Genomic DNA, 24,725 nt, shown 5'->3' with positions numbered 1-24,725 from the left:
GCACACAGTGATGGGAAACAAACTGGATGTTGCCCAGTACATGTCTACTTCCTACAGACACAGCGAACGAGCACCCTGCCAGAGGAGACCTGGGTGGGCAATGCCCTGAGCCATGTTAATCCTCTGGGAGGCACCACGGCCAGTAATACTGCCTCATTCACTGAAGATTAAGATCTAGAGGTGTTCTAGATGAAATAGCCTCATTAAAACTCACTGACAACCAACCTGACACAGAGTTAAAGCTTTTCAGGGGCTGCCATAAAATTAAAGCAATGTACTTTGAAACTCATGTAAGTAGAATATCTAAGTATTATCTCAGTTTGAAAGGTGACAACATGCAAACACACACACACAAATAAATACGCATACTTACTGTACTCCCCTCACATGTAAGGATACTTTCTTGGAGAGAAGAGCAGTGCTTTTTTCAGCAGACTGTACAGAATTTCATGCAGACATACTCAGTCATCACAGATAATTCGTTCTTCATCTAAACACTTTTAGTCAATTTGTGCCCCTGGATGCACCTATTTAGTTCTTTTGATCACAGTGATTTGTGGTTCTGTACACTATTTACCCTACAGACCAGAACAATATTAGAAGAGCAAGTGTTGTTTACTTTGTAAGTTATGAATTACATTTTCCATTACCGCAGGAAGTTAGTATAGATTGCTGTGCAAGTAAGCTACCCATACACCTGAATATTTATCATCAACAAATACAAGTAAGCCTATCATAACTTGCAACTAAAGGTAGGGTATTCAAAACTAAAAATTTTAAAACAGGTCTTATCACTGAAAGAACCAAGCGGACTTACTATAATATTTATGCAAGGAAGTCAAATACTTCTACATAAAATAAGAAGTAACATATACCCATCTTCTTGCATAGAATTTTTGGAAAATTAAAACACTGCTGATTTGATTTTCATGTCAGACAGCACCCAGACATTCCTCCTAAGATGGAGAGAGAATCCAGAGCAATCCACTGCTCAAAGTTCTATTTTTGCATTAAATCACGTGCGTTCAGCTAACTCTCACTAACACAAAATGCAAACTGATTATTTTTTTTCATATATTACTTGGTAGATGTGCATATGATTGAAATAACAGGAATACTTCTTTTCCTTTGACAACATTTTTGTTGCTGTTTTTGTTCTTGGTACATTAAGATACGTACGCGTACTTTGGTCAGTGTTTCTCCTGTGATGGGAGGAAAGTATTTTATTTTCCAACTGCAACTCTAATATGATTTGTGTATGGGGAAAGAAACTATTAACAGAAGGGAAGAAGAATGAGAAGATAACCACATCCCTGCTCCATGCTCATTATGCACAGGCCAGAACAAGACTGGCAAGAGGAATTAAGATAGAAAAGTTGCTAGTACATACAAGACAAAATAAAGTCTCCCAAAATCACAGGACACTTGGTTAAAAGGAAAAAAAAAAATTCTTTTTTTAATGTTAACCCAAGTGATTAGGATTCTTCACAGTGCGAGGAGAGGTATTCCAGCTGTCCAGCCTTCCCTCAAATTCCTCTGCTAGAGTTCCACGGACGCCGGCTCTGAGCCTGCGGTAACGCGCAGCCATCCGGCAGAAACGGCACCTGCAGAGAGCCTTCCTGCGGCACGACCCCGCCACTCCCCACAACGATTTTAAACGCTTTGGCAGCTCAGTCAGACGTTCACAACCATCTGACTGCCTGGGGAGGCTGGGAGAGGGAGGATTTTCATCTGATAGCCAATCGCTGTAAGAGTGCTACAACTTTGGCAGAATCATTTTTAAACATGGGTCGATGATACCGTCTTAGCTACAAAAAGCACAAAGCCAGATGGGTCCATGAATCTAAAGCCTCTACAGATCAATGCTTTAGTTTAACTTCAGTTTTATAGAAGTTACTTCACTGATGAAGCTTCTTCTTCCAGTCTGTAGAGACATGAGCAGAACTCTAGAGAGCAATTAATATTACCGACTATCCATTTTAGAATGGTACTGATCCCCCCGCAGATGCGATCTTGTCTTTACACCCCTTATGGGGACATTTGGTGATTAATTCCCTTATTTTCACGTAGATAAGGCTGAAGAACACATGATTTTTCAATCTGCAAAGGAAAACTTTACAAAGAATATGACCAAATTTTACAGAATTGTTAGAAGGAGAAATTCTCACCAAACCCGAACAGCAGAAGTATGTAGGCCAATAAGGAGAAAGGAATAATTCCCCCAAATGCTAGCTGGTAGAACTGCACTCAAGCTATGAAAAAATGATGGAGGTTCATCATCCCTAAGAGATTCTGGACACTTAGGAGAATAGCAGATGAAACTTCTTGCAGTGTTAGCATTCCAGTGTTTGGCTTTAGGACACACTTTTGCAGGAGGTGCAAGATGTGAATCACAATGGAGATGTTCTACTCGGTTCTACTGGGATAGCTATACACCAATTATACACCAATATGATAAAGACTGTCAGGATTCCATTTTTCCATCACTTCAACAGTTTTCTCTGAGAACAGCCAAAGTTCTATAAATCAAATAAGACAGAACTTTATTGCATGGAGACAAGATGAGAAGACATAGCTAATCTGTTTGATTGTAAGCGTAATGTTCTTTTTATAAAGAGACTACTGTCAGTATATATTGCCCATGTTCCATTCTTACCACTGCCTTCCAGATCCTCACATATATGATTTCCCAGTTGGGATATTTAAGTGAAGAAAATGTTCACCTTTAAACTAACATTAAGCAGTAGTTCTCCATGTTACCTCCCAATGCACACTACCACTTTAGATTACACACACTTTTTTTTCATTCATCAGAGAATTTCAAGATGTTTGACGGTACCCTGTTTATTTTACACAAATGTTATTCCTTTCTTACAGATGGATACGATCCATTGAAGACCTGAAACATTTTATCCCATAGCAAAACTCATTCAGTGTACCATCTGTTCTTCCTGCAGGGGCAGAGAAATGCCAGAAACTGTTTAACATTCCATAAATTAAGACTATATAATGGATAGCTCATTGCTAAAGTGAAGCAAGGAATCATTTAGAACCTGATGACAGATATTTATTTATCTGGGATTTTGCCCTAAAAATAATGTCCAATATATTGCTTTGTGTTTGGTTCTTTAAAAACACTGCACACAACATCAAGCAGCAAAAGCATGTCACAGCCTAGACCACCTTAATTCTTGACTTTATCTCCACTTTCATCAGGGTCAGCGGGGTCCTTTCTAATGACTCCAGGGGGTTTGTGCTGGTCCAATGGGTTAGAACAACTTCACTGAAAACCCACATTCTGTTCTCATTTACCCTGGGATATGTCTGTTCCACGTGCAAGATGAACTCCCCAAGAGAACAGAATTCAATCCTTGAGTTTAAGAGTTTGTAAAATATGTCTTACTTTGTAGGTGTTGCACTAATATGAAACACTTACAAACACATACATACATCTTTTCATTTATTTGTAAGAAACACCACTCAAAAATGAACCATTATTTCTTATTCCTATCTACATCCAAATGCTAAGAGATGCAGAATTTTAATCAATAGAAGGGCTGGACGTAAAATCCTGTTACGAATATGCATCATTTTGCCATCCATACAGAGAAATGACAGATTAAATACAAGTTGATAACCAAGAAAATAAAACACGCAAAAGAAATCAATGGTGCCTAATTGGAAAAAAACGGCCCTACGAGGTCCTCCACCCAAGAGGGGCTCAGTGGCACGCTGCCCAGTGCTGCGGGTTCCTGGGGACACGGCATCCTCCTGAGCATGCAACCCTCGTCCCACGCCAGGAGCTGAGTGCCAGCTCTGCTCCCCCGGCTCAAGGCACAAGTTGCCCTTCTTAAACCACAAAGCTACGATCTGTCAGTGTGTTTCAAAACATGTTAGCCAAACGGAGCAATCAGTGACCCTTACACACTCTAAATGGTAAAAGTTAGCAGCTAAAGCTCGAGCTATTCGCCTGCAGAGTCATTAGTTAAGACTCTGTAAGTAAGCATATAGAATTATTGCCATCCCTTTCTGAAGTTCTCACTGTGCTATAATCAAATTCACAGAAAGAAAGCACTTTTAAACCAAGCCTCACCATTTCCAGAGACAATGCATATATATTTCTATCCCATCAGATCCCTGACGGCGGGGGAAGGGCAGAAGTGGTGGGAAGGGGGAAATGCAACTTGAGTAGTGGTAAGTGTGTCAAAAATTTGAATTACTTGGAGATATTTTGCAGCACAATCATCCTTTATGCTTGTGCAGCTCAGCTCATATGGCTCACATTCAGCCTGTCACACCGAATCACTGCTATTTCTTGACTTACATTAACAAAAACAAACCGAACTTTCGCTTCAGTATGTGAGGTAAAATGCTCTCTGAATTCACAGTCAAAAGGCCAGAAGCAACATTAAAAATAACTGTTTTTGTAAGAAGCTCCCTTCTGAGGAGAGGCAAGAAAAGCCTGTGAAGATGTGACTAATAGCACTAACACACATGTGGTGCTTATAGAGAATTTTGCAGAAAAACGTACTGTAAAAAGCTTTGTCCCTGAGCAGAATAGGCACAGCTTTAGCAGCCTTAGCTAACAAAGCAAACCCGCCTCTACCTACTTAAATCTTTAAACTCAGTTAAATGAAGGTATTAATCAAGAGTTTTAGAGTCTGATGAGCAGATAGAAAGTAAATCTGGAAAACAAAGTATGAAATCAGAGAGTAAACAGCCAGACACAATCTTTGCAACTAGCAGAACGTAAGGCATAAAGCAAAGCCAGCACTCAGACAAAGTTATCTCATGCTTCTCCCAACAAATCTGCAACAAACATCCAGTTAGGAAAAATTTCTGCTGACCTGTGGATGCGCAGCACTGTAGATGCAGAGAGTTTTCCTATCACCTTTTGTTCCCAGCCATGTCAGCTGTGCTCTGCTCCAAGTGCTGCTCACACTCCCAAATCCCCTTTTCCAGCTCTATCTTAGGAACTGCCCAGATTTTGTAGTGTAATCTGAGCAGGGAAGTACCATGTGCCTATGATATGGTCAATTCACGTTTTACCCCCTGCAATGCTAAGGAAGCTGCTTCGCATTTCAAAGCCGTGTGACCGCCTGACCCAGGTATGGCCGGAGCACACAGGGCTGCCTCCTCCACCCAGATGGGGCTGATAAGCAGCTCGTTTCCAAACACCAGTCCCTGGGACAGGGACTTGCCTGGCTGCTGAGGACCACGGCTCCCTTTCCCCAGGGTGCAGCGCGCAGTGGTGGCACAGCCCCTACCCGAAGGAACCAGCTCCCTGCCCAAGACCACCACCGCAGTGCTTTGTCCACTGCCAACCCCACAGCCAACACAAAGCACTGCACGGAGAGCCTGGTGAGGTCCAGCGAGCCCCAGTGAAGCTCAGGTCTGGGACCTCTGGCAGTGAGGGCACTAAATAGGGCATACTGCAAGACCCCAACCACTCCACTCCAGCGTGGCCACCAACTAAATAAGAAGCCATGTCAGTTTCTTCTGTTAATAGAAGAAAGCTTTCCATCACAAACACACACACAAAAATAAAACCACCCTCAAAACTTTCTTCTATTAATTCTCTCATCAGCGTTCTTCTATTTTTATTGATCTATTTTTGTTCCCTGTTCACAGTCATTATCACCTTCAAACCTGCACTGCAAAGGATGAAATCTCTCTTCTTCCCAAATTCTGCACTGAGAAGAGTTAAACCAGTGGTGAAACTGACAAACACGTACAGTGCTGAGGTTCAGAGGAGGTAGAGACTCTTTGAGTCTCATCGCTCCCACTCGTCCACACCCAACAACACTGTCAGGTCCTAAAACCCAGGTGGTTTACAAAGACACCAATCTGGTGTAGATTTTCCTTCAGTGTTTAGATCTTGAAAAGCATGAAGCACAAGCAGTTAATGGCTGTGCTAATCCCCAACTTTCTTGAAAGAAAATTCTATGTAATCCCAATGTCAACACTGTCAAAGTTTCAAACATTTCTAAATCAAATTACACTGGGAGGTTGAAAGAGCATCCAGCCTCACTAGGCAAGGGCTTGCCAAAGAAAGGAGAGGTTTCTACTGACTTTCTTGGCCAAGCCTCAGCAGATGGAGGGAGAAGCTGTAGCTGCATTCAAACAGGTGAGAAAGCTCTTAGAAAACATTAAAGGGAAGCAACAATTGGGGATCTTGGAAAAGGAAGGATCTGAGACAGAAAGATGGCTCAAAAGAAGAAAAGCTTTCAGGGAACTTCAACTTTTGGCCAGAAGAATGCCAAACAATATCAGGCAAGGAATCTGCTTTTTAAATGTTCAGCCTTGTGACTAACACCTGCAAATACCTTGTGTGGGATTTTCAGTGCTCCTATAATGAATCTGCAGTTTCCCTTTCTTCTATTGACTATTAGATAAACCACTTTATTCTATAGCAAAGGTGCAAATTCCATCTTCCCTGTTGAATAACATAACTAAAATCAGTTATATTTAAAATCAGAATGTATATAAGTTAAAAATAACATACTATATTGGACTATTTTAGAGAAAAACATACGGTCTTCAATAATGTATTCAAGATCTCAATCAGCTTGGAAATTTGATCTTAATCAGTTGCAATGACTATTGCTTACAGAAATAAAACCAACAACAACAACAAAAAGGAAGTGATCTCAAAGGTTAGGAATTAGGGCCAACACACTCTCCTTTGCCATCTGTCTGCATTTGTGTTCACATGTAGCTCTGCCAAGCACTGTAATCTCCACTGTGCCATGGGCAGCACTCTCTGGTCCTCACTCCATGAACAGTCTGGACTGATGCCAGTGGCCCCTCCAGTTTCCATACAGCCCAAGGACCCAGGGTCAGCGATGGGTGCTGAGCGCTGTGCAGGTAGGGCAGGTCACAGCTAGCTGCAGAAAGCCAGCTCTTGGCTGCTTTATTCCATTTGTCTGTACAACAGGTTCTAATTTGCTGAAATGACAATTAATCAAATCTTATTTTTGTCTGAGGCAGTTAATGAACAGGCAATTAAGTGTCTCAGTAATTCTGAAATAACAGAAGGATGCTCTCCAATTGACAACTAGCACCTACTTTACCATGATGCTGTCTTGTGTTGTTAACCATGTCTGACTGAAGAGGCTGTAGATACATCACTAAAAGGTCCTTGCACCCACACTATCACTAGGCCACCATTTTTCTTCTGCCTCAGAGTGCCTTCAAGCCCTGATGCCTGTTCTCAGCAATGTGCAGACACTAAGTGCAATGTGTGGGTCACTCCTATGCCCCTGCTGCTACTGCTGCTTCCTCCCAGGCCTTTACTCTTCCTGCACCCCAGACTGCAGACATCCCCTTCCAGCTGCAGCTCCAGCTGCCTACTCACACCAGTCCTTGCGCCCATCACTGCTCCTCATGTCTGTAGGTGGAGGGCAGGGTCAGGGAAAGGGTATGGGGCAGGGGAAAGGATAGCACAACCCTGAGCAGCACAGCACAACCACAGCCTGCAAGCCCATGGGGTATCACTGGCATCTGGTGGCCCAGCTCCTATCTTTTCAGACTCCAGACAAATCCAAGAAAGCTTAGTTCTGATCATATAAATCAGGATAAGACTAAGACATATAAACATAACTTAATGCAGTACTAAAGACACAAGGAAAGACATTTTTAAAACAAGCCGTAATCTTTTTTTTTTTTTTTTTTTTTAAAGCATTTCTTCAGTGGGAATTGTGCTGGAGCAAAGAATGCAAAACGTAGAAGCTTCCAAGAGGGGGTCATGTGAAATTACAGTATTTCAAGATTTTTCCAAATCACTAACATTTTGATTCCGAGTGCATTTATAAGAACCTGCCAACAAGCAATTTTTCATCATCACATCAGGCAACTTTCTGGACAGCTTGTAAATGACCTTCTCTGTTTCAGGTACAAAAAAGAAACCAAAACAACCATCACAACACTGTGGAGAACTCGTGCCATTTCTGTAGAAACCCTAGTGATCCACAATGACACTGCAGATTTTTTTGAAATAAAATCCATTTCCCCTCCCACCCCCCCAGATAAGAACAAAGAACATCCTTTGTTTCAGACAAAGAATTTCAGGAGAAACCACAAAATGTTCAAGCAAAACATTTAACGTTTGATTTTCCACCCCTTTTGCCAGCACTGTAAGTTTTCCCATAGTTCTAATATCAGTGTCAGTTAAGGAGGGGAGGGGAAGCAGGTCAGAAGGACTACAGCCACTCTGCAACTTAAAATCCACGCTCATTAAAGAGTAAGAACAGGACATGATTTGAAAAAAAAAAAAAAAAAAAAGCATTTTAAATTAGTTTTTGCTTATTTGAAAAAACAAGACATACCTCATTTGCACATCAGGAAATATCTCATTGAAAACCAGCTAGAAAAAGTTAGTAAGCATTGTTACACAAACGCTGCCGCCCAGGTGCTTGTCAGGAACACCCAACCCTGCATCCCATCCTGATGGCAACCCAAATGTCAGAGGCTTTGTGCTCGCAGGGCGAGGGCCCAAGGAAGTCACTGATGGCAGATGTTATTTAGTCTCTTCAAATGAGTTTTAGAAAAGCAGGCTTAAAAAGAAATGGAAACATTTCATTTTAAACCCAGTGGAGACTGGTTTATTTAAAACACACACATGCTTGCCTGACACACACTTTGCTGCCTGTTTGAGTGTTTTTTTCCAATGCAGAGATGTATCCCACTTAGCAGCACCTGGAACCCTTAGCTGCACATTAGGACATCACAGTAGCCAGTAGTGCTCAAGCAAGGAAAAAAAAAGGCATTTCCAGCCTCAGAGTCAACCTTAGATCACAGCAGCCAAACCAGGAAATATAATTCACTGTGACACTGTCTAGTCTGGAGGTATGCTTCAGCTTCATGATAAACTGCTAACTTATATTTTCTACTGTACTGTACATGAGGATAGCTTTTTGTAAACATAAATCTACCAGTAAATATCCTTTTTGATTACTAGCTCACCTTGTTTGAATGTAAGAATAAAAGCAATGCTCTAAAGGTTACCTGCTTGCCCAGACTGAGGGGATGCTATTGCACAGTCATGTTCTTTTACACATCCTAAATACTCAGACACTTGCAGTACCCCAGGGCATAGTGTACTAAATTGACATTTCAAAAAGAATGCAAAAATATTAACAAAAAGGAAGAGAGATCACTTCTTGTGCACTCCTGCTATTCTTGCTTGCATTTTACAAAAGCCTGCAGATTATTTCAGACACTTTCCACAGAGCAAATCCTTCTGGCTGAGAGCAAGCAACCATGCCAAAAAACCAAACAGCGTGTCAGAGAGCAGAGTGCAGTTTTGGTTTTCTCTAAAGGCAAGCTGTAATGTTTCAGAGCACGCTGCAGTTCCTCTGAGCACATGGACCCATCTATGCTATTCCCCCAAATCAATCTGCTCTCTCCAGTATCAGATTATATCCTTTCCAAGTGGCCATCCAATTTTAATACATTAATCATACTCAGTCTTTCAAGATAATCAGACAGCGCATTATATTGATTATTCAACAGAGCTCCACGCTTGAGTTAGATTAGTTTAGGAAACTAAAAAGTGAAATAGGAAGAAGATGACCTGCTACCAGATGTAAGTGTTCCAGTAACAAGAACTGAATAAAAGGAAAAAAAAAGACCTGTTGGAACCAGTGGGCAAGCTTTGGCAGATGAGGAAGAAAGATCTCTGTAGCTGAATGACTTCCTGAAGCCTCAGCTGAGGCCATGGTGCCCGCTGTCCCTCAGCTGCAGCTGCGCTGGTGCGAAGCCCTGCACTGCCCAGCTCCCTTCTCACGTGGTCACTGAGCAGCTCTCCCCATCCTCCCCACCGCATTTCAGGAAGAAAAAGACAAACCCAAAAGCCAGCAGGATTATCTTTGATAGTCTAATTAGTGGCTTGAGATAATCCACTTGATTTTGCCTAAAGCAAATTAGGCAGCGCTCACTGGAAGAATGCAGCCAGTAGATAGAAGGCTGCCGCCTCCTGCCAAGAGGCAGTGACAGCAATGGGAAGCAGTGAGCAGGCACTGCTGCTGCCAGGGGAGATGTGGCTGTGCTCAGAGGGGACAGGTAAGATCACCACTCAGATGCCCATGCTTGCTCTCAGCTTCAAACCCTTCCACATGTGGAAACCAGGCCCAGCCTCAGTGCAAGAAGAGTAGCCAGCATCTTCTCTACCAACTCTATTAAAGGCCAGCAGTATATTCTGCAAAGCAAAATTGTTTTAAAACTGAAACAAAACTGGGCTTTGGTATCAAGACTAAAATCTGGCAGCCTGTTCTCACGCAAAATCCATCACAAGCAATACATGTGTGGAGGACAGCTGGAACAAATCCATGACATCTAGTGACATAGTAAAAGCAAACCCTGAACAAACAACTTTAAATCATTTGAAATACTACTGTGAATGGATGAAACCTTACCGTGCTCACATGCTACAATAATTAATCATTTCTAAACAGTTGTTTTTAATTCTTAGAAAAAATCATCATCATTGGCAGAAACATTTGGGTTTTTGGTTGTCATTGTCAGGGTTGGGGCTTTTTTTCCCCCTTTTCAGTGATATATTTAAGGCAGCATTCATCTGGGAAAAGATCTCGGGTTCTAAATGTATTCTGTCTCCTTTGTATCTCAAGTATTTGTGATATACTAGCAAAACTTCTTTACTAGCTCCCCTCATTATATTAGTAACCTGGTATGCAAAGTCCAGTGAGCCATAAGGAAGAGCAGAAGTCCTAGAAGTTGCTTCTATAAAATGCTTAGAATGGGATTGTCACAGAAACATACACACCAAATTGCCTTTAATTTAAACAGCAATTCAAATCTTATAGGCATCCTTTAAATTACTCTATGCATGCATATCCAGTATCATCTTAAATGATTCACAGATCATCAGGTAACTAAGCAGGCCTCTCCTTTCAGGGGTAAATCAGCAAATCAAACACCAAACTATTCCATCTGCACCATGCAGACCCTCTTAAGGAGTGATCCCACCCCTGCTGACTGCCACAGAGCTCTGGTGATCTGTGAAATTTCCCAGAAAGGACTGTTAATGAGACCAGAACTAGGACTAGGGGATATATGCTGAGCTGAAGGTGAAGGACAGCATGAATGTGAGTGCATAGGGCACATTCTTTAAGCTAATTAAACTGATGCTGGGCAAATGGCTCAGCTCTGATTTAAGCGAAGCCCACAGGACACAGACGGCCTCTCCTGGACCTGGCTGCAGCAGGAGTTGGCTGAGGACCAGCAGCTGGCTGGTAGTCCCCCACCACACGTCTGGCAGGAGGGACAGAGGGAACATTCACAGCACTACTGCAGACTCAGCTAATTTAAGTCAAAACAAAGGTGGTTTGAGCTAACCTGGCTGACTTTGCAGCAAGGTAGATTAAGAACACCCAGAAGATCCCTCCCGCCAGCTCTTTTGGGGATATAACTTTTGCTAGTCATATTTTCTGTTTCCAAAAAGTATCCATGCCCCAGGAATTGCTTTTTCTCCTTCCATCACCAGTCTAGACAAAATCAGGCTAAGATCCTTCTTTCACCAGACGTGTACAGGTGTAAGGGGTTAGCAGTTACTAAAAAGTTTTGCTGATACAAGAAAAAGTGAGCTCCTTGTCTCCAGGGTTTGTTCACCAAATAGCATCAAGAGTAAAAACCAGAACTGAACTGAAGGAAGCTTTATTCTAAGAATCCAAGAAAATAAAATCCTACCAAAATCAGCAGGGAAGAAGTCTCTGAAATAGAAGGTACAATTTTTAAACCTTCACTTTGCTGAAGTTACACTTCTCCATGGCTTTCTCTCCCCAGTGTCCCCTGAGCCCAGCCCACCCCAAGCAGCAGCGCAGCCGTATACAGGCATCCCATGGTGGGACCAGAGACTGCCTCCAACAGTGCCTCCACCCAGTCCTCACAACACCAGGCTCCTGGCACCAGTCTGGACAACTCGACACTCATTGCCTGCCTTCATTCATAAAAACGAGACCACACTGAGGAAAGCCACAGGATGCAGTGCACTCAGCAATAAAAGTCAGTGACATCTCCTGGCCGCTGGAGGATGCCTGGAGGACACATCTGGACAAGGACATGAGAGTGAGCTGCATGCATGGATTGTGACAGCGCTTTAACTTCTGTCTGGGTTTGGATTCAGTCCACAATGTTCATTAGCAAGCAAGTCAGACAGGAATGTATGTCTCGCATAAAGCAGAACAGGAGATGTAATTAGCACAACTTAATTTTCATGAATAATACGGTAGGTCTGTAAGAAGAATTGAAAGGTAAGTCACAAGGTCTGATCTTGCCCTAAGCATGTTCAAAAGAAGGAGCACAAATGGGCCTCGAATGAGCTGCAATTTCATAGACCAATTTCATATTTAAGTGGGATATACATTTCTTTCAAGAGTTTGATTTCTTAAAGGAAGACCACAGTAATGTAAGCAGGAGAAAACAAACCAGCCTTTGGAAAGCCCCTCTCATAAAACTCTTTCAGCTCCTAATCAATGTGAACATAGAACTGGAAAGGACCCCTGGGACATTAAATCCAAGCCTCTGTTATTGAAAGCAGTATGTCACGTCCAGCAAAAAGAAAGGTTAATATTGTGCCAATGAGCTGGCAGGAAATCCAAATTTCTAATGCAAGAGAATGAGGGGAAAAGCTAAACAAAAGTGAATACATGAAACCATAAAACTATATCAGAGCCTTATTCTAAACATATGGGCTGCTGGTACCTCTAAGAAGAGATAAGAAGTAGAATAATTAAGAGTCAAGGTTCTTTCTGCCACTAGGGATCTGCATATGATTTAAAAAAGAAACGCATAGGTACAGTTCAGCCCTGGGACAGGAGAGGAAGGAGAGATCCCAGCAGGCACAGCCCTCTTCCTGGGTAACTTAAGACACCTGTGACTATGGCCACCTCCAGAAAAGATGGGAGCATTCTCCAAGGCTGCTGGCTCAGAAGGGAGTCAAGCAATCCCAAAACACTCTAGGGCCAGCTAGCCACACTCTGGTTCCCTCAGGATATGATGCTGAAAAGCCAGAAGGCAGCTGTAGGAAAGCTTGTGCCCAGTGAAGTCTCAACAACCACAAGAATCTCTGGATAACATAAGGAACTCTTCTGGTTTTGCCAGAAGCAGTTAAATTTCAGCTTTTACCCACAGACCAGGTGAAGAAACTCCAAAGCATGGGAAAATTCCCAAACAGCAGTTTGAAAGAAACTTTTTGTCATGTCCCAGAATAAAAGAAAGAAAGCAGCTGTGAAGGGCAGGGCTCAGTTTGATTCACAAAAGATATAAAATCCAAGGGCATGAGGATGACAATCAGGTTACTCTCCATACCCAAGAGCCTCCACGTAGGCTTTGAGAACTGTGAGCAGATACCAAACACTACAGCAATGACAACCATGGAAGCCCTTAGAGGTAAAGTGCAAAAAGCAGTATTGCCAACACAGAGAAAGCAGGTCACAGCATGGATTTGGCATGGAGCTACTTTATGCTTTTGCAGATCCTGAGGAATAGGGATCCCCAGGACTAGAGCAGTTCTGGCCACATGGAAGTGCCCCAGCACCTCCCTTTTCATTGTTGAGGAACTATCCAGTAAAACAAAATATTTTATAAACTAACAAACAAACCACAATAACAGGGTTGAATACCAACCAGAGCCACAGCAGGTGGGAAGATGCCATCTCCTTGCACTACTGCTCCAGAGCTATCTGCCATTAGAGTCAAAAGCCAGACTGGGGTGCCTGGAGGGCTTTGTGTTGCCCACATACAGCATAAAGCCATTCCCATGAGCACTCCAGTGCAGACTCCTGCATGGTCATGGGTCTTTTCCAGTGGGTCCACTGGTTCCCAGCTATGCACCCCCAACCAGCTCTCACGTACACAAGTTACTGCTGCTCTCCAATGCTGCAGGTGTGACCAGGACAGAAGGTACAGATGACACTGAATGTAATTCCTGGTGCTGTTAGGTACCATGAGACTTGCTGTCCATCATCACCCTTGTAAGGCTACCTACCACTCAGTGCACAAGTTCAAATAAACACAGCTTCTGCCAGTTTTATGTAGATCAGATACATTTAGAAGACTATAATGACGTATAACCACCTAATGCAACTGAAAAGATGTTAAAGTGAGTGGACAGGTGGACAGTCAGAAGGAAGGAAAAACGTGAAGGATCTCTCTATTCAAGGAAACACCTGAATTTAAAGAAAAAAAAAACACATTTTTCCTAGTATTTAAATACACTGAGAGGCTAGTGTTTGCCTACTCACTATCTTAGTGCAGCCTGCAAAGCAGCTTTGTGCAGCGGTCCCAGTCCAGGAGCTCCACAAGAGTGGAATCACTGAGATGTTACCAAGACTGAAGGGCTCAGCTCCTCTGCCACTGGCTTCTTGTCTTCACTGGAGAAGGTGAAAGGGAAGTGGAGTTCAAACCGGTGGATGTTTAACCTCTCCTCCAACCCAAACCACTCTGTGATTCTACAATTTCAGTCATCACACTGAACTCAACAAATCCTGCCCAGAGCCTTTGCCCATGAGACACAGCACATGATACAGTTACAATAATATGGCTGTTGAAGGGTAAGGCACCACTGGAAAAGGTCTGCCAACACACTAATGCCAATTAAAGGTGTGATTTTTGGATGGTATTTTTATGTCAACATCATCTCTATTGATGCTAGAGTAGCTGCGTCCGTCTTCAAAGCGATTTCACAGGTCCAATTGATAACCCTTGGGAAAATAAGCAGTTTAAAAAGTAGGTAAGCCTTCTTTGGCCTCCATAGGCCTCATTCTGCCACTCCAGGAAAAATCTTTTGTATTGAAATTAGTTTCACCCACCCGAATAACAAAGGTGATTTACTACTATAAAGTTGCATCTTTCTCAAGTACTTTTACACCTGCAAATTATATTGCCACAATCTATAGCGTCTACTGTTGTTAAATCACAGTTGAGCCAAGCTAAAAGTAAAGCCGTATCCACCACCTGTGCCCAGCCTCCCACCCAGCATCAGGGCAAGGATGCCTTTGTTTCAGCAAAGCCTTCCATGAGAAGGAGGTGCATTCAGGTGCTGATGATCCTTTACAAAGCCAGAGGCAAAGACACGCCCTCCATCATCACCTCTCTGCTCAATACCTGCGGGCGCAAAAAAAACCAAGAACTCATCTGCAATAACATCTTTTCCTTTGGTACCAAAGGAAGAAGCCGGTCCCGCTATGGCACCAGTGAGCTCAAGGGACCTTCCTGCAGGCAGCACAAACCACGCACCCAGCCCTACTTCCTCGGCCCCGCTCAGAGCGGACAGCGGGCTCCAGCACAAGGCTTCGTGCAACAGGAGAGCGCTAAGGTGAGGGGAGGCATGGGGCAGAGAGCAGGCTGGCTCTCGCTCGAGTTTCAAGACAATACCGCCTGCGGCTTAATTGCTCCACCAGTGCTTCAAGGCTGCTCCCCATATCTTGACACAGACCCACGCTCTGCTCTCCTTAGGAGGCAGCAAGTGAGTGCTCGCACCCAGCCTCAGGAATCGAAAAACACCAGCAAAACCCGGCAGCGAGCACTTTTCTTAGTCATCCCATGCATTTTCTCCTCTTCCTTGCAAACTTCCCGTTGGTTTTCGTTAAGCTCACATGAGGCGAGCGAGCCTGCACGGCTTGCAGACCGCGTTCACAGGGTAATTTTGCCAGATTTCCCCTACCTCCAAGTGACATCTGATTTGCAAACACTCCCACCGAACCGCAAGCTGCTCTCGCCTCCACCCAGGGAGTTGTTTTCCATAAAGCAACAGCTCCAAAACATCTACAGCAACTTTTTGTTATTGTTGTTTGACGATTTGCCACTTTCAGAACAACAAGAAAAAAGAGAGAGACGGAGAGAAACGAAACAGCATAAGGAAATATTTGCATATTTGTCCCGGTAGCCAGGAAACGGCTTTTGGATCGCGTCCCCCGTTCCGAGGGGCTGCAGCCGGCTCCTCTCCGCCCGGCACCGGCGGGCGCCCTGGACGGCAACGCGCCGCACTTACCGTGCTGCTCCGCTCCGCTCCGCCGGGGAAGGGGCGAGGGGACCCCGGGAGGCGGAGGGAGGGGCCGGAAAGCTGCGGCGGGGCTGCCCCTCTCGCCCGGGAGCGGAGCCGCTCCGCAGCGCGGCCAGCCGCAGCCCGAGGAGCCCGCGGAGCGGGGCTGGGCAGCCGGTAACGAGGAGGGAGGCTGTTTTGTAAAGCTCACGTGAGAGAAAGGTCTGCATCCCATTTCCTGGGTTTCCATTAAGAGAAATTAAAAATGAGCTGGGAGTGAAAACCGAGCCCTGCGCCTGCCGAGGGGGCAGAGGTGCTTTGCCAGCTGGGTTTGCCCGCTTTAAGCCCGCTCAGTCAATCAAAGTCGGCTTCAAAATCGTGCTAAGGAGGGCTTTTCACTTCCTTTCTGCCCCACTGCTGCTGACTGAGATCTAAGCCATCCCTCACTTACCTCGCTGCAACCTGTCACAGGAGCATTTTGGTCATTTTGAGCCAAGTTTTTCCATCAGGATGGCCCAGTTGTCATATTATATGACGATAGAGACTAAATGTAAAGACCCGACCTGGTACAAATCAGAGACTAGACTTTGGGAAGAACCAAGTCAGCAGCACTACGCACTGAGAAAACATCCCTCAGAGGGTTTCAAGAATAACCCTGGTATCTTTCCCTCACCAAGCAGCAGGGCTGTGCCTGCAGGCCTCCCGGAAGCACCCTGGTTGAGCCACAGGCAGCCTGTCCCACCCTGCATGGCACACCAGGCTCGGTCCCCCTGCCCTTATGCTTGTGCAACACAAGCCACTGCCAGCTCTTGGTCTGGCTCTAGGGCTGAGCTCAAGCTCCTGTGTGATGTCCTGGGACAGGCAGCAGAGGGACACACCAGGCTGGCATAATAGTAAAGACCTCATCCATCTCCTCCAGCATTTAGTTATGGAAAAAAGGGACTGCCCAAACATCCCAGACATCCAGACCTGACCGCTCATCCTGCCTGAGGCCTGCTGGAGAGGTTGGCAGCCCACTGCTCTGCCCAGTCCTGCACAGGCAGGGCCAGACAAACCCAGCACTCGGTGCCCCACCAAGACCTTCAGTGAAAGGGTTCTGTCCCAGCAGCCTGGCCTCAGCACAGGTAACTGGGACAGCTATCTGCAGATGGGTGTAGCTGAGCATCCACAGCCTGGATGCTGGCTTCAGCTTTCCTGGTGACCGAGAGAGAGAGCAACAGGTTTTCTGGCTCCTAGCAGCGCTGACTTGCTTCCCCCCATCTCTGCCACAGCAGGGGAAATGCCTCAGCATGCCCTCCCCTCTCGTTCTAGCAAACATAGCCCAGCCCACTCTCACTGACAGTAAAAACAGAACTTTACCTAGCAATTGGAGAAACTTGGGCTGCCTCTGGCCCTCAACAGCTCCCATTCACAGGCAAGTTTGAGATCTGCACTGACAAAATGCGTGTACAATTATGGAAAAGTAGCAGGGTAAGAATTTCCATTTCTGAATAATGTGGTATCCTGTCTCTGACACGGCCAAAGCTTGGGAAAGTGGGACTGCCTTATTGTGCAATGCAGCAATGTGTATGGGGAGAGGGGTTGCTGCCAGTCACTGCTGGACACCCTCAAGGCATGCACAACTGCACAAAACTGTTGTGCAACTTTAGCTAAAGAGAAAAATGCTATTTACTTTGTGAGGAAACAATCAACACTCCTAAAATGATCCTACACAGTCTTGAATTTCATCTGACTGAAGAAGGAATCAGAGAACGAACAGATGAATAACTTGCTGGAGGACTTGCATTTCTCTCCACCTCAGCAAAAACGCACCATGAGCACTGCTGCTCTGAAGGTGGCATTTACAGCCTCCTTAAATCTTCTGGTGATAATCTATGTGTGCCACTTGCTGCCACCCTGCTGTGCCACAAGCAGATGGGAGGCAGCAGTCAGATGTTTCATCTGTACTTTGCACCATAGATTTGTGGCTGAGGTGGGAGAAGCCCACATCTGCTGGCACTGTGTGCCAGGGTTCGAGTCACACTGGTTTGGGAAAGCACACAAAAGTCCACCCTGTGGCTGTGATAGCCTAGAACAGGAATTAAGGGGACTCCTGGAATTGCTCCAGCAGTTTTCCCTGTTAGGGCTGTGATGGCTTCAGCAAGACGTAGCCTAGGACTGACATGTATAATCAGACCGATTCATACCTATGGAAAAAATTCAGCAAGCTTTCAGGCACAAAGATTCTTCCTCAGATCCAAGAGGGGATCTGAACCATACCCCTGTGTCCATCAGATCTTCAGCATGAAATTTCCTCACTCTGAAAATGTCCACTGATTGTTACCACCACTTTCGTTCTATCAACACAGACAGAGGCAGCAGGAGACCCTCCTAGCAGGAGGCAGCTAGCCAGACCCATGAAAGACAAAAGTTAAATGTCTTTCTCACCTCTTGTGCAACAGCATGCCCAGTGCCCTTGCTGTACCCAGAGGTGAACAGGTGAACGTACTGCAGTGAGGGACACCACTCAGTGGTGGAGGAAACAAACATGGAAGCAGCACAAGTTGGTGCACCTTCAGGTGGGAGAAGACGCAGAGAATTTGTGCTCAGGGTCTCAGGCTGAAGCCTTAACTGGAAGATGGAGTCCTATGCTGTGGTCCATCCTTAGGCATTGCCATCACTCCATCTTTCTGAGTAAAAATATGGCTCAGAAATAGAGTAATTATTTTTTCTAAGATCTTCAGGTCTTTTCAAATATTCTGCTTTGTATTCAAGTGACACTGAAGAACTGATGCATCCAGGACTTAATAAAATGAAGCTAAAAGGAAATATTCATCATCTCCGAATGAAAGAAAACTGACAAAAGACAGTGTTCAGGGACCTAAAGGGTAAGGCAGGCCGTGTGAGTCCATGCAGGATACAGAGTGGCCTTCACCATGGGTGGGATTAGCACATATCCACTTAGGGACTAGCTTTGGAAAGCTGAGCTAGCTCTTTGGAAGTCTGACTCAGGGAGGAAAAATGTTCTTTTGGACTTTCATTTGTCCATTTTTCACATCCTCAGCAATCCTGCAGCTCTCTCTGCACGGGGCACCAAACGGGAGAGAGCTGGTGTTGCATTTTCCTTCCATGAAACAGTCAGGAAAGGTGGACACAGAAGCCTCTATATGTGGCATTGTTGGGCCTAGAGAACTTGACCCAATAACAAGCAGATGGAGCTTTTCCACAAGAAAACCCCAAAGCAGAGGAATTCTCTCTTCTGACATAAGGGGTTATATTTCAGAATCCAAGACTTACACACAAACAAAAAAAGCCATAAACAATGATTTCCTAATTGCAGACCAGTGGGGACCCTACCAGCAGCATCCTCTACCCCTTTTTTCCTGCCTCTGTACATTGCAGGAGCTATTTGGCCACACCGACTCCATAACTATCTCTTCCACATGGCTATAGCATTCCCACTGCAAAGCAGTGCTACTCTGAACAACCACAGAGCAGGGCTGAAAAACTGTCAAGTGTGGGCAGACTCAGACTGAAATATTTTCTCACAGGTTCTCATCCAACCACAGTTTTTTGTTCTTGTTTTTTTTTTTCAGAGTTCAGAAAGATGTCATAAAGCAACAGAAAAACAATGCCTACTTGGACTAAGGCAGCCATTTAGCAGCATGCCTTTTATTGCAACATAGAGTTGGGAAACACGAGAAATGTGTAGGTCATATAGGAACAGCTTTAAGCAGATGTGGCTGCTTTGAAATATCAGTGCATCAGTATTCTAACTTATTTCAAATCAGAAGAAAACCGTGCCATTTTAAGACCAGCCCCATCCAAACAAAGCCAATGTACTTCTGCTCTGAACATCCCAGTGGAATCTCATACTGCTCTGGAAATTTTTATCACCGAGGCTTGCCAAGTCTTGCCATGACCTGCATGGTTGAACTCTTACAGTGGGGAGCTAAAGAAATGGCTTACGAGAGGATTCCTACTGTAGTGGGTGAACATGGTGTGAGAATTGTTTACTCTAACAGTTTATCATAAACTGTTTTTTCTGCAGTTGTTTGGCCAAACCCTTCACTCTCTTACAGTGCTCTTGGAGGAAGCTGCACATGTGAAACAGAGCAATGAAGCATAATTCTTTGAACAAGGAGCAAATGTGCCCTGCTGTGGTGCGCTGTTAATTTAATGAACTGATAAACTAAGAGCACTCACAAGCAGCATTCAGGAAGGCATTCATTCAGATTAATGCAAGTATCTGAAAGTTGTACATAAAGCAAACAAGAAATGGCTCCTCAGGAAAAATGGCAGGAAAACAATCTTTGTCTTGGAACTTGACTGGAAGCTATTCTTTGTTCTCAGCCTTCTGCACCATCAACTAATCCACAAAAGAAGCCATGGCTCTCATGGCAGACATGACTACAGGCACTGCTAACAGATTTTCAGAAGAAAACATGTCTGCGGCTACTGTGCCAGCATGCAGAGCCCCTCTGTGAAGGAGCACCCAAACATCTACAAACATCAGCTGCTCTGTGAGCTTTTGGACTACCTGGCTACAGAGACAAACCCTCCGCCAAGATCAGCCTCTTCCTTTGCCCTCTGACCACAGAGGCAGGTATGACATGCTCTCTTCCAGGGCTCATTGCCTTCATTTTCATAATGTATAGTAAAGTTCCCAAGAAACTTTGGCTGAGTGCATCAGACACGCTTCAGTTTGGACTGATTTCTCATTATGCAGTAGTAGACAGACTTAAATCTGACAATAGAGGCATGCAGACAGCAGGCAGATTTGCATTTTCTCGTTACCCCCATTGGCCTCTCCTGTTTCCTCCTGGCAATCTTCATTCCTCTCAGAGGATCTCCTGAACATTTTGACAGTGAAGAAATTGAGGATAAAATTGAAACAATGAGCTCCTGCTTTCTTTTCCGAAAATGTTTCAGTATTGACCTTGAAAGTCATGGGAAAAAAAAAAAAAAAATGAAGCTTTATCTCCTTTGGTGGTGAATGAGATGATTAATGTCCATTGTTCAAATCCTCTTCAGATTTGCTGCATTGAATTATGTGCAGGTTGTAAACCAAACAACGCAAATATCCGAGATAAGAATGACCGCCAACATGCTGCATCATGTGCAGTTACCCTCCAAGTAGTTCTTCATGTTTGGATTCTAAAAAGCACTCTTAAATTAAGAAGGGATAACAGTATTGAAATGTCAGCAGAACATTACAAACATTGAAGGTTCCCTGCTAGGACCCAGAGCCCACGGGCTCCTCCTGTGTGGGCTCTTTTGATGTGGGTTTCTGCACCCACATCCAGCCCTGCAAACGTCAGTGGGACTCTGTGGGTGCAGAGATCTGTCAACACTGCACCCAGCCTTGCTGGATATAGCAGTAGGTAGGATGCAGGAGAGCAGTCAGTGTGAAAGACAAGATGGCTGCAGGTTGCAAGAGGAAAGTAAATGAGCAGAAGCCTGGCAGCTGAACCGTGAGCAGGGCTGAAACACCCAGTGAAGCTGCATACACACTGCTGCACTGTGTGACAATTGATGGCACAGTCCAGAATAATTCAGAGGTCAGGAGGAATTAAAAAGTGTCTTTCAAAGAGCATCGACTGAGCAACCGACAGGCAGTAAAATCACCGAGGGACTGACAGCAATGGAAACACAAGCAGCAAAGTGCCCCCATTGGGCTACACCAGACCACAGTCTCCTGATCCTGTTAATATCTAAGCCCAGGGTAGGAATACGGGGCTCTGCTGAAGGAGTGGGGCTGCACAGCTCTGTGCCCTGAGCAGCAGCCCTGCAGCAAGGGGATGGGCAGCAGCTGGGGCTGAGGGGGGATGTACAGCCCACCTGTCAGGGATGGAACTGGAGAGGCTGCAGGGGCAGGCGGGCAGCCAGCCAGCACGACCAACTTTAAGCTTTCTCTGAAGTTTGTGTGGGGCTTTTTTTTTTTTTTTTTTTTTTTTTTTTTTTTTTTTTAAATTGCCTGCACTTTCAGCACAAGTGAGGACTTGCCGAGCTTTCAACCCAAAGTAAATTGTATCTTCTGTCATTCCTTTACTCGTTCCTTTAGTTTACATACTTGCCGACTACTGAATTTTACCTTTTCAACTTCAGCAGCCAGGAGCTTTTCTCTTCATGACAGTATTTCTGCTCTCATCAGTGCGAGGACTCGTATTTGTATATCCACCTTCAAATAAATATTTCTTCCATTTGCTTCCAAGATGAGCACATATGCACCTCAGGCTGCAGTACCCTCTAACAACTCGATGGAGCTGTTGTTGCTAGAGGCAGTGTCTCTGCCCATGTGTGCAGTGCTCACACCACAAAACTTTACAAAAATAGAGTATGTGTGCTTGCCATGGCACAGACTGACCTGCGGACAGGTCACAATACACTCATATTTCTGTTCTTGAAAAACCTGTGGTTAACTCCCATGTACACAACGTTAGTTATCTGTGGGCTTTTCACATGCAGCAGCCTCTGTAAGATTCCCTTATTTCCTAAGAATAAATTATTTTTTCAGTGTTTAATTGTGGTCCTAAATATTCCCAATCACAAGCTCTTTTCTTCCCCCACCACGTTTCATTATCAGTACAGGGAAGACTGTAGCCTCACCCCTGAGACAAAGCAATATTTCCATCTGATATTCTGTGTTTCATGTCCCTGAAGTACCATTTTATCATTTCCCAGGTTTCTACTTTCCCATATGGAATTGCCCACTTTTCACACTCCCTGAGTTTTCAGAAAGCTGCTGAAAACATGTGGGTCTTCACAACCAAGCAGAATCATAAATGAAACTACCTCTGTCTCATCTTCAGCACTCAGAAACACAGAGGGAAATGCTGTTCAAGCCTTCCCCAGTTCTTCACCTTCCATCAGGATCTCAAATCCCCAGCAGCACTTTCTGTCACTTCACTTGTTAAGTGGAGTTGTTGCTTTGTCCCATCTACTCCATTTATGAGGCACTGCTCACTCCTCATACACAACTTGCACTCAGAACCCTGTTCTAACCAGCATCCAGATTTTCACAAGGAATATGGTGTAACCTCAGCCACTGTGACCCACCAGACCAGGACAGAGACCACCGCTCTGATGAGAGCTTTCCAGCTCAGCCTTTCCAAGCAGAGACTCGCTGCCAATGTGCACAGGAGGGCCCTGTGCATTTCAGAGATATAGCATGGTCTCCTCTGATAAAGAAGCACGTAAACTTTTATAATTACTTCACACAGACTATAGTTTTCCTCTTGTGGGTGAATCAAATAGAAACACTTGCATACTGCCCAAGATACTGGGGTCTATGCCTTGATGTCACCCTGAGCTCCTAATACCTGCTATACTAATAAACTCATGGCCATTCCCTCAGCTGGTACAATGTTACCCTGCACAGAACTTGTTACCTGATGCTGTCTATTGTTTGGAAAGGGCATGACAGACAATTCCTTGCCATAACACCTTTCAGTAGCTATTGCAAGCCATTACCGTTACCAGCTCTAGTGCACCCTAGTCCAGGAGTGGATCCAGCCTTGATGCTGGCAGAGCTGCATCACACCACCTGGCTCTGTTCACCAACAATAGACAAAAGTGGAAACAGATGTGGCACAGGCTGCTAGTTGTACTACTGTCTTCACAAGGAAAAAGCGGGTATCACCAAAGCAATCATTAATTTTCCCCAAAGCTATTCTCTATTAACAGCCTCAGCACATTTTGCACAAGAAATTAGCATTATGTTGACTTAAACTCACTGTGTTGACAACCAACTCCAGCCTTATTTAACATACAATTGTTATTACTGATTTTCTTGCTTGCTTTAATGTGTAAACGATCCAAAGCAATAACTAAAATTGCATTTTGACAGCCATGTGGATGTGGGCAACTGTCACTAAGGTCTGGTAGACCATATTTCTTGTCCAGCTAGGACCAAGGTCTCACATTAGAGGCTTCCAAAATTGAATAACATGTAAAGCTAATAAAACCTTGAATCAGTGTGGAGGCCTGATGATTTAGTCTTGGAAAACTGAAGGCCATGTGAGCCAGTGAGGACTGACTCCTGCCATAATGCATTTATAAAACGTGCAAAAGTTATAATCTACTGAGGCAAAGCATCCTTGCTGTTGTTGGGCAGCACAGACATGCAGCCAGCCAAGTTAGCAAAACTACCTCATGAGACCCACAAGGACTGCTTGGAGATGTCATCCTGCATAAATACACCTAGTTCACACAAAATCAGCTCAGTTAAAGGATAAGTAGCACAACAGTTACCTGCTCTGGAAAATCCTGCTGAGGTTTTTCCTTTTCTTTTTCTCCTCTATAGTTAAAACTACAGCTGAAGCTGAATCCATACAACAGATATCCCTTTTACAGCACGTGTTTCTGTGCTGAATTTATGGATGCTGCTGCATAGAGAAGTAACAAGACTATAATACTATGTGGCACTAGTCAGTTCACAACCACAGACCAACTCACAACTGCCTTGAAAATAGTTCTCCTGTTACTACTGAAGGGAATAGATGACCCCTTAAGACAGACAGCAGCAACACCCCCTTCACAGCTGTCTCCAGTTTCTCTCCTGAAAATTGGCTGGGTGTTTTCTTCGAGATTCAGAGCACAGATGTAAACTATTTAGGGATATCCCCGTTTTTCCTTAACAATGCCAGAGAGAATGAAAATGAAGCCTGTTAGTTTTACAGCCATTAGGGGAAAAAATCTCTACAGTGAGGTCTGACCTGCAGCAGATGGGTCTGTCTTATCAGTG

The 24,725-nt window shown here is 44.4% G+C and overlaps 1 protein-coding gene across 4 annotated transcripts in view; it reads right to left on the bottom strand.

The window, feature by feature from the left end:
• FBLN2 (fibulin 2) overlaps nt 1-24,428 on the bottom strand; it is a 104,744-nt gene extending 80,316 nt beyond the window's left edge. Inside the window, exon 1 of one of the 4 annotated variants that reach the window (XM_052679275.1) lies at nt 24,233-24,428. The gene's annotated coding sequence lies outside the window, so the exon portion shown is untranslated. Of the gene's footprint in view, nt 1-4,847; nt 5,040-15,682; nt 15,771-16,009; nt 16,150-24,232 lie in introns of those variants that run through there. The other 3 variants (XM_052679273.1, XM_052679276.1, XM_052679272.1) reach the window with 3 other exon arrangements.
• Nucleotides 24,429-24,725: the final 297 nt, after the last annotated feature.

The sequence above is a fragment of the Tympanuchus pallidicinctus genome, unplaced genomic scaffold, assembly GCF_026119805.1.
Source record: "Tympanuchus pallidicinctus isolate F22 unplaced genomic scaffold, pur_lepc_1.0 scaffold17, whole genome shotgun sequence".
NCBI classification, from domain to species: Eukaryota; Metazoa; Chordata; class Aves; order Galliformes; family Phasianidae; genus Tympanuchus; species Tympanuchus pallidicinctus.
Note: the sequence above shows the minus strand (reverse complement) of the source record. Positions and strands in the feature narration are given on the sequence as shown.